Source organism: Erythrolamprus reginae, chromosome Z, assembly GCF_031021105.1.
Source record: "Erythrolamprus reginae isolate rEryReg1 chromosome Z, rEryReg1.hap1, whole genome shotgun sequence".
Classification (NCBI taxonomy): domain Eukaryota; kingdom Metazoa; phylum Chordata; class Lepidosauria; order Squamata; family Dipsadidae; genus Erythrolamprus; species Erythrolamprus reginae.
The window spans coordinates 30,323,762-30,339,200 of NC_091963.1; positions in this window are offsets into that span (position 1 = coordinate 30,323,762).

The window sequence follows — 15,439 nt, forward strand, 5'->3', positions numbered from 1 at the left end:
GCTGAGTGTCTGCTCTTGAGCTGGGTCCGGGGCGAAAAGGCCTGCTTCCAGGCCTGCTGCCCTTAAATAGGGCCAGCAGGCCCCGCCCGGACCCAACGTCATGCCCAGCCACGTGGGCGAAGCATTCCCGGCCGAAATCTCACCTCGCGAGATTTCGGCCGAAAACAAGATGGCGGCCGCCATAGGAAGGGTCCGAGTCTGCCCGGCCCTTCCGCAAAAGCGCCGTGGGGCCGGTAAGTCAGCCGGCGATATTGTAGGGGAATTCTGCAAGAGATTGCTAAATTTGTATAGGGTTCCGCCTGGGGATGATGGGGATTGTGTATTTAATATAATAATTCTTTCTGAGAGTGGTGTTAAGAGTAGCAGTCATTTTCCTTGTCTTCTTAATTCTCATATTAGAAACATAGAAACATAGAAACATAGAAGACTGACGGCAGAAAAAGACCTCATGGTCCATCTAGTCTGCCCTTATACTATTTCCTGTATTTTATCTTACAATGGATATATGTTTATCCCAGGCATGTTTAAATTCAGTTACTGTGGATTTACCAACCATGTCTGCTGGAAGTTTGTTCCAAGGATCTACTATTCTTTCAGTAAAATAATATTTTCTCATGTTGCCTTTGATCTTTCCCCCAACTAACTTCAGATTGTGTCCCCTTGTTCTTGTGTTTTCACTTTCCTATTAAAAACATTTCCCTCCTGAACCTTATTTAACCCTTTAACATATTTAAATGTTTCGATCATGTCCCCCTTTTTCCTTCTGTCCTCCAGACTATACAGATTGAGTTCATTAAGTCTTTCCTGATACGTTTTATGTTTAAGACCTTCCACCATTCTTGTAGCTGGCAATTTTACATTATTTTTCTTGTCTTGGGCATCTTAAGAGTCACCGTGGAAGGACTTCCTTGATGCTTTTTTTCTATCTTATTGGGCTGCAAAGATGAAAACTGAATTTCCATTTCAGATTTTGGAAAGCGGCTAGTTTGTTCACTCTCAGAAGACACTTCACAAGAATCTAAGGCAGCCTCTGTTTGGTCAAGTCATGCAGCATGGTCAGAGTTGACCGTTTCTTGTTGCCTTGAAGCAGATGGTGGGCATCTATCAGCAAAACTGTGGCCCCACGTTTGTGGTGCTGGCGTGGGATCATTCTTATCACAGGAAGACGGGACATGCTCCTGCACATGCTTGGAGTCACTGGACTCTTCCACCTGAGTTATTTCTGCTCCATTCAAAACAGAAGAAAATTCAGAAGAATCTGAATTTTATGTGATTTGGAATAAAGTGTATACATGGATAGACAAAAAGAAGAATTAAAAAATGCACAATAGTAGTATGGTTAGGACTTAATTTTTGTGTTTGTACTTTGCTTAGATATGAAGTTTATGCTTTTTTTCTATAATAAGGTAACATAAAATCTCTTCTTTTCACTTAAAGTAATAGGTTGACTTAACATATCAATAATGTATTCTTTTTTCTGTATTGCAATTTGACTTCTTGAATAAGTGGGGTATTTGCAACCCCAATTTTATGTTAAGTGTATGTTTGTATGTTTGTCAATTTTAAGAAAATCAATAAAGTTTATTAAAAAAAAACCAGTGGGGGCAATATTCCCACATCCAATCTCACTCAGTTCCTTGGAACTGTCATCATCTCGCAATCCCTCAGCGATAATTTTGTGCTCCTTCCCAGAAGATTGTGATATTATCTTTTTTCAATTCTTCCATTTCTTTATCTTTCTGTACATTACTTGAGATTAAAGAACTCAGCTGAACTTCCAGAGCTGCCACCAATTGGTCTCTTTCTACCCGCCATTTTTTAAGGTCATGCTCTTTTTCTGCCACACATTTTTCTGTTTCTGTGAGTTGCTTGGTATAATTGTCTTTATCTCCAGCAATTTTTTTCATCTCCTTGTTACAGAGAGTTTCCGCTTCTTTCACCTGAGTTATAAGGAGCGTCTTTTCTGCCAGCCACTTCCTATGATCTGTTTCGTGCTGTTCTTTGCATTTCTCCAATTTATCGTGCAATTGTTTTAATTGTTCGTGAAGCAAATTGGTGTCCTTTTCACAGCCTTCATTAATTTGGACCGGGAGTCACTGCTCACAGTCACTCATGCCCTCATCACCTCGAGGCTCGACTACTGCAACGCTCTCTACATGGGGCTACCTTTGAAAAGTGTTCGGAAACTTCAGATCGTGCAGAATGCAGCTGCGAGAGCAACCATGGGTTTTCCCAAATATGCCCATGTTACTCCAACACTCTGCAGTCTGCATTGGTTGCTGATCAGTTTCCGGTCACAATTCAAAGTGTTGGTTATGACCTATAAAGCCCTTCATGGTACCGGACCAGATTACCTCAGGGACCGCCTTCTGCTGCACGAATCCCAGCGACCAGTTAGGTCCCACAGAGTGGGTCTTCTCTGGGTCCCGTCAACCAAACAATGTCGCTTGGCGGGACCCAGAGGAAGAGCCTTCTCTGTGGTGGCCCCAACCCTCTGGAACCAACTCCCCCCAGAGATTTAGAGTTGCCCCCACCCTCCTTGCCTTTCGTAAGCTGCTTAAAACCCACCTCTGCCGCCAGGCATGGGGGAACTAAGATACACTTTCCCCCTAGGCCTTTACAATTTTATGCATGGTATGTTTGTATGTATGACTGGTTTTTATATAATGGGTTTTTAACTGTTTTTAAGTATTGGATTTTGTTGTACTGTTTTACTGCTGTTGTTAGCCGCCCCGAGTCTGCGGAGAGGGGTGGCATACAAATCCAATAAATAATAATAATAATAATAATAATAATAATAATAATAATAATAATAATAATAATAATAATTAATGTCTTAGCAGATTGTGCAATTCCAGCCTTGCTGTTTGCTGAAATAGTAATTTTGTCTATCACCCAGGTGGGAATGGACACAAAATTCATTGAGGATACTGACTTCATTTTGGCTAAAAGACAGCTTATAGTAAAGTATTAAAAGTATTAAAAAATCAAAGTGCTACTGTTTGTACAACAATAACAGCAGATTATGTAAATGACAAATTAATGGAATCCCAATAGAACAAATATTTATATCCTGAAATGCAGTTTTAGAGTTCCTTATCTTGGGGCACACATTTCTCGTATAAGACACGTGTGGCCCAATGCAGCTACACAGCTTTTTAAAGATTATTTTATTCAAAAGCAGCATATTTTATTTCTGCTTGTTGCATGGTTTTTCTTGCTAAGGTCATCTCTCAGCTTCTTTATGGTGTTCCAATTTGCAATTTTACAAAGTTTTCATAACCTGGAAACTGTCCAGTCCAAATTTATATGAGCAATACTTACAGTTACAAGATGCATCAAAAATAATTTATTTATTTATTTGTTTATTTATTTGTTTGTTTGTTTGTTTGTTTGTTTGCTTGCTTGCTTGCTTGCTTGCTTGCTTGCTTGCTTGCTTGCTTATTTATTTATTTATTTGTTCGATTTTTATGCCGCCCTTCTTCTTAGACTCAGGACGGCTTACAACATGTTAGCAATAGCACTTTTTTAACAAAGCCAGGCTATTGCCCCTACAATCCGGGTCCTCATTTTACCCACCTTGGAAGGATGGAAGGCTGAGTCAACCTTCAGCCGGTGATGAGATTTGAACCGCTGACCTACAGATCTACAAGTCAGCTTCAGTGGCCTGCAGTACAGCACTCTACCTGCTGCGCCACCCCGGCTCATTGTATGATTGGTTTCTAAATTGGGGTTTTAAATTAACTTAAATATTAGATTTGTTTACATTGTATTATTATTGCTGTGAGCCGCCCCGAGTCTGTGGAGAGGGGCGGCATACAAATCTGATAAATAAATAAATAAATAAATAAATAAATAAATAAATAAATGAATGAATAAATAAATAAAGTTTTACAATTAGAGACAGGTTGGTTTGAGTGCCAGTCTGATTCTTTTTCCTTAATTTCTGGTTAAAATTTATCTCTCTCTCTATCTCTACTGTGGATGTGGCTTCACTGCTTCTCAGAGACAGAAAGAGACCATTTTAAAACATATCGGCTAACAAAAACTAATAGCAAATTCTAATTCTTATAACTTTCTTTGGAAAATATCCATTTGGATTCAAAAATTTCAGTAGTCATCTTAAACAATATATTTGGGGTATTGATTTTCAAATCAGTTTAAGCTTAGTGCCCAGCCTTACATTTTATGATTTTTTTTCTCATGTGGTATGTGTATTTCTCTCACATTATACTGTATCTCTTAATTTTAATACTGATATTTTGTCAGGATTTCATTTTGGCCAGTTGAATGCTCAATTTCTGCAGTTTTGTGGAAGTAATATAACATCAACCTCTTTCAGCAGTATTTATGTCTATATAAAGATGGCTCTGTACAATTCCCTAAGGCAGTGGTCCCCAAATTACGGCCCGTGGGCCGGATGCGGCCCGCTGAGATCTTTTAACCGGCCCGTGGCAGCACACGAGATTTTACCAATTGATATAATAAGAGGGAGAAATAGAGACGGAGAGAGAAATGAAGAGGAGAGATAGAAAGGGAGAGAGAGAAAGGGAGAAATAGAGAGAGGGGGAGAGAAAGTGTGAGAGATACAAAGAGGGAGAGTTAGAAAGAGAATGAGTGAGAGAAAGAGAGAAGAGAGAGAGAAAGAAAGAGAAAGAGGGAGAGATAGAGAGGGAGAGAGAAAGGAAGAGGGAGAGATGGAAAGAGAGAGAGAGAGAAAGAAAGAGAAAAATGAGAAAATGATGGAGGGAAAGAACAAGGGATAGGAAAATGAAACAAATGAGAGAAAAGGAAGAGGGAAGAGAGAAGTGGAGAGGAAGGAGGGAGGGGACGGAGGGAGGAGAAATGGAGTTTGTTGATTTAAGTTTAAATTTACTTGTTAATAAAGAAGTATAAATTACTTTATTACTTAATTATTAATTACTTAATTACTTATTACTTCTTCTTTATTTTAAATATTGTATTTGTCCCCATTTTGTTTTTTACTTTAAATAAGGTATATGCAGTGTGCATAGGGATTTGTTCATAGGGTTTTTTTATAGTCCGGCCCTCCAACAGTCCGAGGGACAGTGAACTGGCCCCCTGTGTAAAAAGTTTGGGGACCCCTGCCCTAAGCCGTATATTCCTTGGTTGCTCTCTCTATAAAGACTCAAAGAAAATATATAGTTAGTTGATAGAGAGTGTAATGTTTATTGTCACTTTCTCTATCTGACCAGGACTCTGATATGTCAAATTTTCCAGGTTGCCCAAATTTTTGCTATCATTTGCTATAACTGTCATATCTACGATGAAATTTAGCACAACTACTGGTGATTGTCATTACTATTTGTACTAAAGTTGCTATGATTATACTATTTAATATCTACATGAAACCACTGGGTGAGATCATCCAAGGGCATGGGGTGAGGTATCATCCGTATGCTGATTAATACCCAGTTATACATCTCCACCTCATGTCCAGTCAGCAGTGGAAGTGATGTGCCGGTGCCTGGAGGCTGTTGGGGTCTGGATGGGTGTCAACAGGCTCATTCTCAACCCTGACAAGATGGAGTGGCTGTGGGTTTTGACTCCCAGAGACAATTCCATCTGCCCATCCATTACCCTGGGGGGGAATTATTGACCCTTAGCTATTATAATTTATGTATGGTTTGTTTGAGTTGCATGACTATTTTTATAGGGTTTTTTTTAAATAGTGTTTTTAACTATTGGATTTGTATATTGCATGACTATTTTTATAGGGTTTTTTAAAATAGTGTTTTTAACTATTGGATTTGTATATTGTATATTGTCCTGTTGTGAGCCACTCTGAGTCCTCGAAAAGGGGTGGCATACATATCTAATAAATTATTATTATTATTATATCCTTTTACATCCATTTCACATCTGTTTATCCCTCTTTTCAATTAACAATTAAATTATCAGAGTTTGTTGTCTGCTTTAGTTGCTGTCTATTCATTGGCTTATCTTGTTAACTTGTTTCTCCCAATTCATGAATATCTTAACACTCCTCCCTGCAAGACATAAATAATTTAATATTCTTCAGATACTTGTATTTGAAGACACACATGCACAGTTCCCCCCAAATACCTAAGTAACCCTTTTACAGTGATACATTCTTTGTAATGAAACAAAGATAATCTGCAAATGCTAATAGTTGACAATCTCCACTTTGTAACTTTCCAGTGTATATGCAACCATCAGCCTTGCAACTCTTAAACTCAATATTCCAATTCCTGACTGATTGCGTCAACCCACAAATGGCCTTGTTTAATTTATGCCCCGTGTTAGGTTTTTACTTTCATATCCTGGTTCTTGAACCATGTAGATTTCTTCCTCATAATCTATATTTTTTTAACTGTGAAAAACCTTGTGCCACAAAACTTGCTTTATATTGCACCTCATTATTGGCCAGTCCTTTCTTCTTGTATGTTTATTTGTTTATTTATTTGTTTGTTTATTTGTTTGTTTGTTTATTTGTTTATTTGTTTATTTGTTTATTTGTTTATTTGTTTATTTGTTTATTTGTTTATTTGTTTATTGTTTATTTGTTCATTTGTTCATTTGTTCATTTGTTCATTTGTTCATTTGTTCATTTGTTCATCTGTTCATCTGTTCATTTGTTCATTTGTTTATTTGTAGGCCACCCTTTCCAGTGGACTCAGGGCAGCTTACACAATAAAATCAGTACAAAAATACAGAATATAAGAAACCCAATATAAATCTAGTATAAAAACCCAACAATTAAGACCATTCAACTGAAAACCAATCACACTCATACTTTCAGCCAGAGCTGATGGCTATGCTCAATGGCCCCAGGTCTACTGGTAGAGAGGTGTTTTTAGAGTCTTATGAAAGGCCAGGAGGGTGGTGGTGGTGTGAATCTCTGGGGGGGGAGTTGATTCCAGAGGGCTGGAACTGCCACAGAGAAGGCCCTTCCCCTAGGTCTCCATAGATAGACACTATTATTGATATCGGGCTCTTCAGAATCTATGTTAGCAAAACACAGAACATCCAACCTGGCGCACTGGTTAGTTGCAGTGGGCCTGGGAAACCCAGAGTGGGATGGAGTCCATTAAATGGCTCGTGTGATCTGCTCTTATTGGGGCGGGGGATGGAGAGTGATTTTATTATGATGTTGTTATCATATTTAGGATTTAGGGGTAGTGATTTCTGACAGTCTCAAAATGGGTGAACAGTGCAGTCAGGCGGTAGGGAAAGCAAGTAGGATGCTTGGCTGCATAGCTAGAGGTATAACAAACAGGAAGAGGGAGATTGTGATCCCATTATATAGAGTGCTGGTGAGATCACATTTGGAATACTGTGTTCAGTTCTGGAGACCTCACCTACAAAAAGATATTGACAAAATTGAACGGGTCCAAAGACAGGCTACAAGAATGGTGGAAGGTCTTAAGCATAAAACGTATCAGGAAAGACTTAATGAACTCAATCTGTATAGTCTGGAGGACAGAAGGAAAAGGGGGGACATGATCGAAACATTTAAATATGTTAAAGGGTTAAATAAGGTTCAGTAGGGAAGTGTTTTTAATAGAAAGGTGAACACAAGAACAAGGGGACACAATCTGAAGTTAGTTGGGGGGAAAGATCAAAAGCAACATGAGAAATATTATTTTACTGAAAGAGTAGTAGATCCTTGGAACAAACTTCCAGCAGACGTGGTTGGTAAATCCACAGTAACTGAATTTAAACATGCCTGGGATAAACATATATCCATCCTAAGATAAAATACAGAAAATAATATAAGGGCAGACTAGATGGACCATGAGGTCTTTTTATGCCGTCAGACTTCTATGTTTCTATGTTTCTATATTAATTCATTTGATTTTTAAATTCATTTTATTGTTTTAAATGCAGTTTTTATATTCTGTAAGTCGCCTTGAGTCACCATGGGCAAATAGGTGGCAATATAAATTTAATAATAAAGAAACAAATAAATAAATAAATAAATAGGAGGTCTGTGATAAACCATGATGATTTTGTAACTTGCTGTGTATTTCACAGGTAAAATTTCAGACCCTGTGAAGCAAGTCTAATTGCAAACACAATTTCTTTCTTTCTTCCTCTTCCTCCTGTCTTTTTGAGAAAATGCATGATACTTTGTGAGAGACATTGAGTCTAAAAAACAAAGTGTGCATAGATGATGTGTATAAAACTTGCCAAACTGAAGTAGACATGAAAGAAGATCATTATGTCTTCTGATGATTCTTGCCATATAGAACTACATTAGTAAGTTGAAGATTTACATTTGCCATTGGGAAGTATTCCTAAACAATCAAGCTCATTTGAAAACAACGTTCTTTAAAAAGATCTGCATAAATATACGCATGGTAGTTTTATAGCCTGAAAATCTTTTTGATGTTACTATTCCAACATCTTAAAATCTTTAAAAAGTAGTCTATTGTTTGTACTACAACTTTTCCCCCCATGAATGAATTCCTGGAATTAAAGAATATTATTTCTACTGCAATGTGTTTATGATGCTGCTGCTTTAGCAAGGAATATGGTAACAATATAGGCATAATTATTTAGTAAGACTTCAATTGATGTAGCATGAAATTAATGACAATGTATTCAAATGCAATAAAAATTGTAAATAATATTAAGAAATGTCCCTCTTAACAGTATTTCAATTTTCTCTCTCCCCCTCTTTTCGTATAGTAATCTGTTTGTACATATGAATCTTTTATATCGTATATTGGTTTATGTGGATACCATTTCCTCACTGAATGTAATTGTTTGAAGCTCTAGACATGCCACAAAATGCATAACATTAATGTTTATATGATGGTTGAAATATTTTATAGCAGTATATTTTCCCCAAGATAATTGGGGGTGGAGGAGTTTAATCAGAAAAGAAAATACTTATTTGCTTCTTCAGTTTTTTTAAAAAATCACTGGAAATGCAATTCCAAGGCCAATAAAAACATTTTCTTGCAGACTTTGTCCTACAAACCAGTGTTTCTTAGTTTTAAAAAAGTTTACTAGAGGAAAATTTTGGAAATTGAAGTCTACGGTTCTTAAACCTCATAAAGTTAGAAGCACTACTATTAATTATTAGAAAGATCGAGATTATCTAACTGGTGCTCTTTCGAGTTTGTATTTTTGCAAGGAAAAAAATTCAAAGGAGAAAAGTGGCAAGAAAAAAGACCATAAGCATTATGGTGTAGGTAAATATATTTGCCAGATTTTATTTAAATTTAGTGAATTATAAGCTATTTGTGGTTATGAAGAAACTCAGAAAATAGTTGAGGTGTAATGTGGATCTTTGTGTCTCTTCTGCCTATGAACCTATATATGTATTTACGTGTGTGTGTGTGTGTGTGTGTGTGTGTGTGTGTGTACCCCCACTACTGGTGCAATCGCATGCAACTTCAAGTTGCACGTCCCAATGACACTTTGCTTCCGCATATGCACAGGAAGCAAAATCTCGCAAAGGGATGTGCATGAAAGAAATATTTTGGCAACTTTTTGGCTTCTGCACATGCGCAGAAGCAAAAAAGTTTGCTGAAATCTCACATGCATGCAAATCCCTTCATGAGATTTTGCTTCTTGCGCATGCAAGGAGAGGGATTCAAAACTGGCTTCAAATCATGGCTTCAAATCCATGAATCCTTCAAAATTGCCAGATGTATTCAAAACTGGCTATTCAACCGCAATCAATGTTTAGTGCTCAATGGAATTGCATCTGCATGGAGGGATACATTCAGTGGAATACTCCAAGGCTCTGTTTTAGGCCCAGTACTCTTCAACATCTTCATCAATGACTTGGACAAAGGGATAGATGGGGGATTCATCAAATGTGCAGATGACACCAAACTGGCAGGAATGGCCAACCTCCCAGAAGATAGGTGCAAAACATGTCCAATACACAATACATATTGAAGAGGATAGACATGAAGTATTATATATAAAGAAAACATATAAAAGTAGAGGAGAAGATATATTCACCTTCACAGCTTTTGGGATCTATGTGGCCATTCAAAATCTTAACTTTGCTTTTATAGGTATTTCTGGAACAGTATGTTTCTCAGCTATTGTTAGGAGTTCAGCTCAATAGTCAGTCTTCTAATTATTGTGTTCAAGGTATATCAGTCAGATTGTACAATAGTACAATCATAAATCAAAGTTTATAGTCCCTGGATCAAATGTTAATACTTTAAAATATAGTGGTAAGGTTACAAACCCATTATTTTCCGATGCTAACCATTTTATCTATGGGTATACCAGTGATGGCAAACCTAGGACACGGGTGCCACAGGGAACCAGTGGAGCCATATCTGCTGGCACATGAGCCATTGCCCTAGCTCAGCTCCAACGTACATGTATGTGCTGGCCAGCTGACCTTTGGCTCACACAGAGGCTCTGGGAGGGCATTTTTGGCTTTCAGAGAACCTCTGGGGGATGGGAGAGGGTTTTTTACCCTTCCCCAGCTCCAGGGAAGCCTTTGGAGCTTGGGGAGGGTGAAATACGAGCCTACTGGGCCTACCAGAAGTTGGGAAACAGGGTGTCTCCAGCCTCCAGAGAGCCTCTGGGGTGCCTGGTAAACTTTTTTTGGCCCTCCCCAGGCATTGAATTATGGGTGTGTGTGCACTCGTGCAGGCATGATAAACTGCACGCATGCTATTATGGCACCCAGGGAAAAAAAGGTTTGCCATCACTGGCCTATACTGATTTCCTATGTTTTCTGCTTCTTTTAAACCAATGAGAAGCATTCTCTGTAAATGGTTCCACCAGTGATAAATGAGTTCCACCAGTGATATGGGAGACAAGGCAGGCCAAGATTATCAATCAGTTATATCATCCTACAACAAAAATATTGGTGCAAAAGAAATTTTAAAAGGGTTTCAAATATATGTATGTATGTATGTATGTATGTATGTATGTATGTATGTATGTTTGTTTGTTTGTTTGTTTGTATGTATTTATTTATTTATTTAGTTTTTATTTATTTATTTATTTATTTATTTGTTTGTTTGTTTGTTTGTTTATTTATTTATTTAATTAATTAATTAATTAGATTTGTATGCCACCCCTCTCCGCAGACTCGGGGCAGCTCACAACATTTGAAAAGATTGCTCTTCTAGTTTTCCCCATCCCTGCTACCTTTGTTTTAAGAGAGGAGCTGGGGCAGTATTTAAAAACTATCAATATCATAAAATCTTTAAAAAGAAAGAAACTTAACAGAATTAATGTTCTTTACTATATCTGCCATCTCTGCTATTTTCATTGAATTCAGCTAAAAACATTTTTGCAGACATTTTATACATCTCTATTTTGGATCTTTTTTCAAGTCTCAAATCTTGAGATAGAGATCAATAAGTAGAATCAATTTCCCTCAAATTGCAAGCTCCAATCAAATCATGTCTTGCTAAATCTTCAATTTCTGATCTAAATTGAATGAGAAGTAATTCACACAGATGTGCCAGTTCTGTCTAGGAAAAAAGAGATTTTTATCAGACCTCTCCTCAAACATGCCACATAACTGGAACAAATTTTTTAAAGAAAAAACATTATAGACTTTTGGAGGGAAATTCACAGGGATTCACAAATGGATATTGTGTCAAAATGATAACAGATGTGCAATCAGGTGATGATCCATCTGCAGTATATGTATCGGTATCTGCATTTTTACGTCTGTCTATGATATTGTTATGATACATATTTTATCACTTGCTCTACATAATATTACATAATAGGATAGGAAGAAGATTGGATTTTTAAATTAGAAAATATGGAAATACCTATTATCTTTTCCTTTAATATACCTTTGTAAAAATTAATTACTGGCATTGATTGCAGTCAAGATTAAATATGGAAATAGACTAATTTAACAAATAATAATTAAGATACAAATGAAATATTTATTTATTTATTTATTTATTTATTTATTATTTGGATTTGTATGCCGCCCCTCTCCGAAGACTCGGGGCAGCTCACAACAAGTGAAAAAAAACAATCCAATACATAATCCAATTAATTAAAATATGAAAAGTTTTAAAAAACCCCATACTAACATATACACACACAAGCATACCATGCATAAATTCAGTGGGCCCAGGGGGAGATGTTCAGTTTCCCCATGCCTGACGGCAAAGGTGGGTTTTGAGAAGTTTACGGAAGGCAGGAAGAGTAGGGGCAGTTCTGATCTCCGGGGGGAGTTGGTTCCAGAGAGTCGGTGCCGCCACAGAGAAGGCTCTCCCCCTGGGGCCCGCCAACCAACATTGTTTAGTTGACGGGACCCGGAGAAGGCCCACTCTGCCAATGTATGTAATTAAAAATAAATTTAAAATGTAGTGTCACTAAAACAGATGCTATTTCAACATTTGTTTTATTTTATTTTTTTATCAAACAAGTGATTTAACTAGTTTTAAATAAACTTTCAATTCAAACAAATAATTTCAAGTGATATTTTTGCAAAATGCAGAATTGCGTGGGAAACTATTCAACACCTACAGCATAGATTTAAAACTTTAGAAATTTAAAGCACTGACTTATTTCTTTGTTCCAGTAAAGAAAGAATTATGGTAATAAACAGCAAATCTATAACAAAGAAGGTCAAGATTTCGATAGCATTCATTCACAGAATCACTGAAGCATTAAAACGCTCTAAGAATGTTTTTAGATTGAATAAGGTAATCATGCCACTTTGTACCTTCCCATTATTTTTTGTTATAAGCTTCTTATCATGAGAGAAATGTGAATAAATAGATTCTTGGCTTCCTGGGGAAAATTCCATGGGTAAACAAAAATAGGCTGATGAATATCACTGCTTAAAAAAATAAAATCGGAATGAGACAATGTATCAAATGTTTATAGTTTACAAGCATGCAAGTATGTTTTCACATATGCTCTTGACTTATCTGTAATATACCTATGGTTCTAAACCTACCAACACCTGTTTGTCACACCTCCCAAACTTGCATTCACCCTTTGGCCAGTTGTAATAGCTAGTTAGTGAACCTTCAGCTTAAAGAACTAAACTTGGTACCATCAGTTCGATAGTAACTACAGTTATACTTTATATAATGACATAGCAATAAGACCAATTGTCAATAACACAAATTATTTCAAAGTTAATATGCATAGGATTGTATTGTACAGAAAATAATACAGTGATACCTTGTCTTACAAACTTAATTGGTTCCGGGACGAAGTTCTTAAGGTGAAAAGTTTGTAAGACGAAACAATGTTTCCCATAGGAATCAATGGAAAAGCGATTAATGCGTGCAAGCCCAAAATTCACCCCTTTTGCCAGCCGAAGCGCCCGTTTTTGCGCTGCTGGGATTCCCCTGAGGCTCCCCTCCATGGGAAATCCACCTCAGCATCACAAAAACACTGAAGTCCTCAAAACCCTACCTCTGGACCTCTGTGTTTTTGCGATGCTGCGATTTCACTGAGGCTCCCCTCGCTGGGAAACCCCACCTCTGGACTTCCTGCTGGAATTCCCCTGCAGCATCACAAAAACACGGCAGCCGGAGGTGGGGTTTCCCATGGAGGAGAGCCTCAAGGGAATCCCAGCAGCACAAAAATGGGTGCTTCACTGGCAACGGAAGTCCGGAGGCAGGGCATCCCAGCAGCGGCGGTGGGTTTGTAAGGTGAAAATAGTTTGTAAGAAGAGGCAAAAAAATCTTAAACCCTGGGTTTGTATCTCGAAAAGTTTGTATGACGAGGCGTTTGTAAGACGAGGTATCACTGTACTGCCAGTTTATGATGGATTGAATGAGCCTGATTTCAGCTATTTATAGTTCATGGCATTATACATTAAGGACGTCTTAGACAAATTGCAATAGATTCTAAAATCAGTAATAAGAATGATTACAAGTTTGGAACTAAGTTCAGTCAACAAAGGTTAGGAGAAAGGAGAATGTTTAGTTTTTAGAAGAGAAGAAAAGAAAGGGAGACTATGGATGCATTCTTTAAATATCTAAAGTATATTACATATAAAGTATCAATATCTGTTCTCAAAGCAGAGGGTCTCAAATAATGGAATTATCTCATAGCATGTCAGACTAAAACTTCATCATAACAGGATAAGTTTGACAATGGAACTAATTACCTTGCAATGCACATGATCCTGCAGAATCCAGTCAAGCATCTGTTGCAGGTGATTTAATTTAAATTACAATCACTTTATTAATTGATTGATTTTTAATTTATTATGACTGCCCAGACCAAAGATATTTTTAAATTTATTAATGTTTATGTCACTCATACAATGACTTTGATTTCAAGTCTATGTCTATGTCTATAGTCTACTATGATTCTAAGATATTTTAATAGTGCAAATCTAGATGTCTCTGTTCAGAAGTATTTTGCATTGAGTTTAGCAAGTTGCAAAGCAGTGGCGATTAACAGAACTGCTGTATTATATATTGCTGAGAACCAGTTTGGTATAGTGGTTAAGGCTCTTGCTAAAAAGTAAGAGACCATGAATTCAAGTCCCTTCTTAGCCAGCTGCTGACTTTGGCCCTGTCCCTGTCTCTCAGCTCACTCAACTTCAATGGATTATGAAGAAAATAGGAGAAGGAAAGTATATTGAATATGTTTTCTGCCTAGTGAAGGGCTACTAAAATGTTTACTACCAAACTGTAGGTGTGGCTTATGCAGGACACCCTGCATTTCCTTTCAACATCATACGGCGCCTAAAACACGATTTGAGTATTGCCCACAAGATCTTATGCTGCAATGTCCTACCGGTCAATGACTACTTCAGCTTCAACCGCAATAACACAAGAGCACGCAACAGATTCAAACTTAATACGAACCGCTCCAAACTTGACTGTAAAAAATATGATTTCAACAATAGAGTTATCGAAGCGTGGAACTCACTACCGGACTCAATTGTGTCAACCCCTAACCCCCAACACTTCTCCCTTAGACTCTCCACGATTGACCTCTCCAGGTTCCTAAGAGGCCAGTAAGGGGCGTACATAAGTGCACTGGTGTGCCTTTTGTCCCCTGTCCAATTGTCTTTCCTTTCTTTCACCTATCTTATATATTCTCTTCCTTTCATATATCCTCTCCTCTAAGTTCACTTTCACCCTCTTTTATATTATCACATGTCTATCTTTCTTCCTATGAATAGAATAGAATAGAATTTTTATTGGCCAAGTGTGATTGGACACACAAGGAATTTGTCTTGGTGCATATGCTCTCAGTGTACATAAAATAAAATATACATTTGTCAAGAATCATGTGGTACAACACTTAATGATTGTCATAGGGGTCAAATAAGCAATGAAGAAGCAATATTAATAAAAATCTTAGGATATAAGCAACAAGTTACAGTCATACAGTCAACATGGGAGGAAATGGGTGAAAGGAATGATAAGAAAAACTAGTAGAATAGAAGTGCAGATTTAGTAGAAAGTCTGACAGTGTTGAGGGAATTATTTGTTTAGTAGAGTGATGGCGTTCTGAA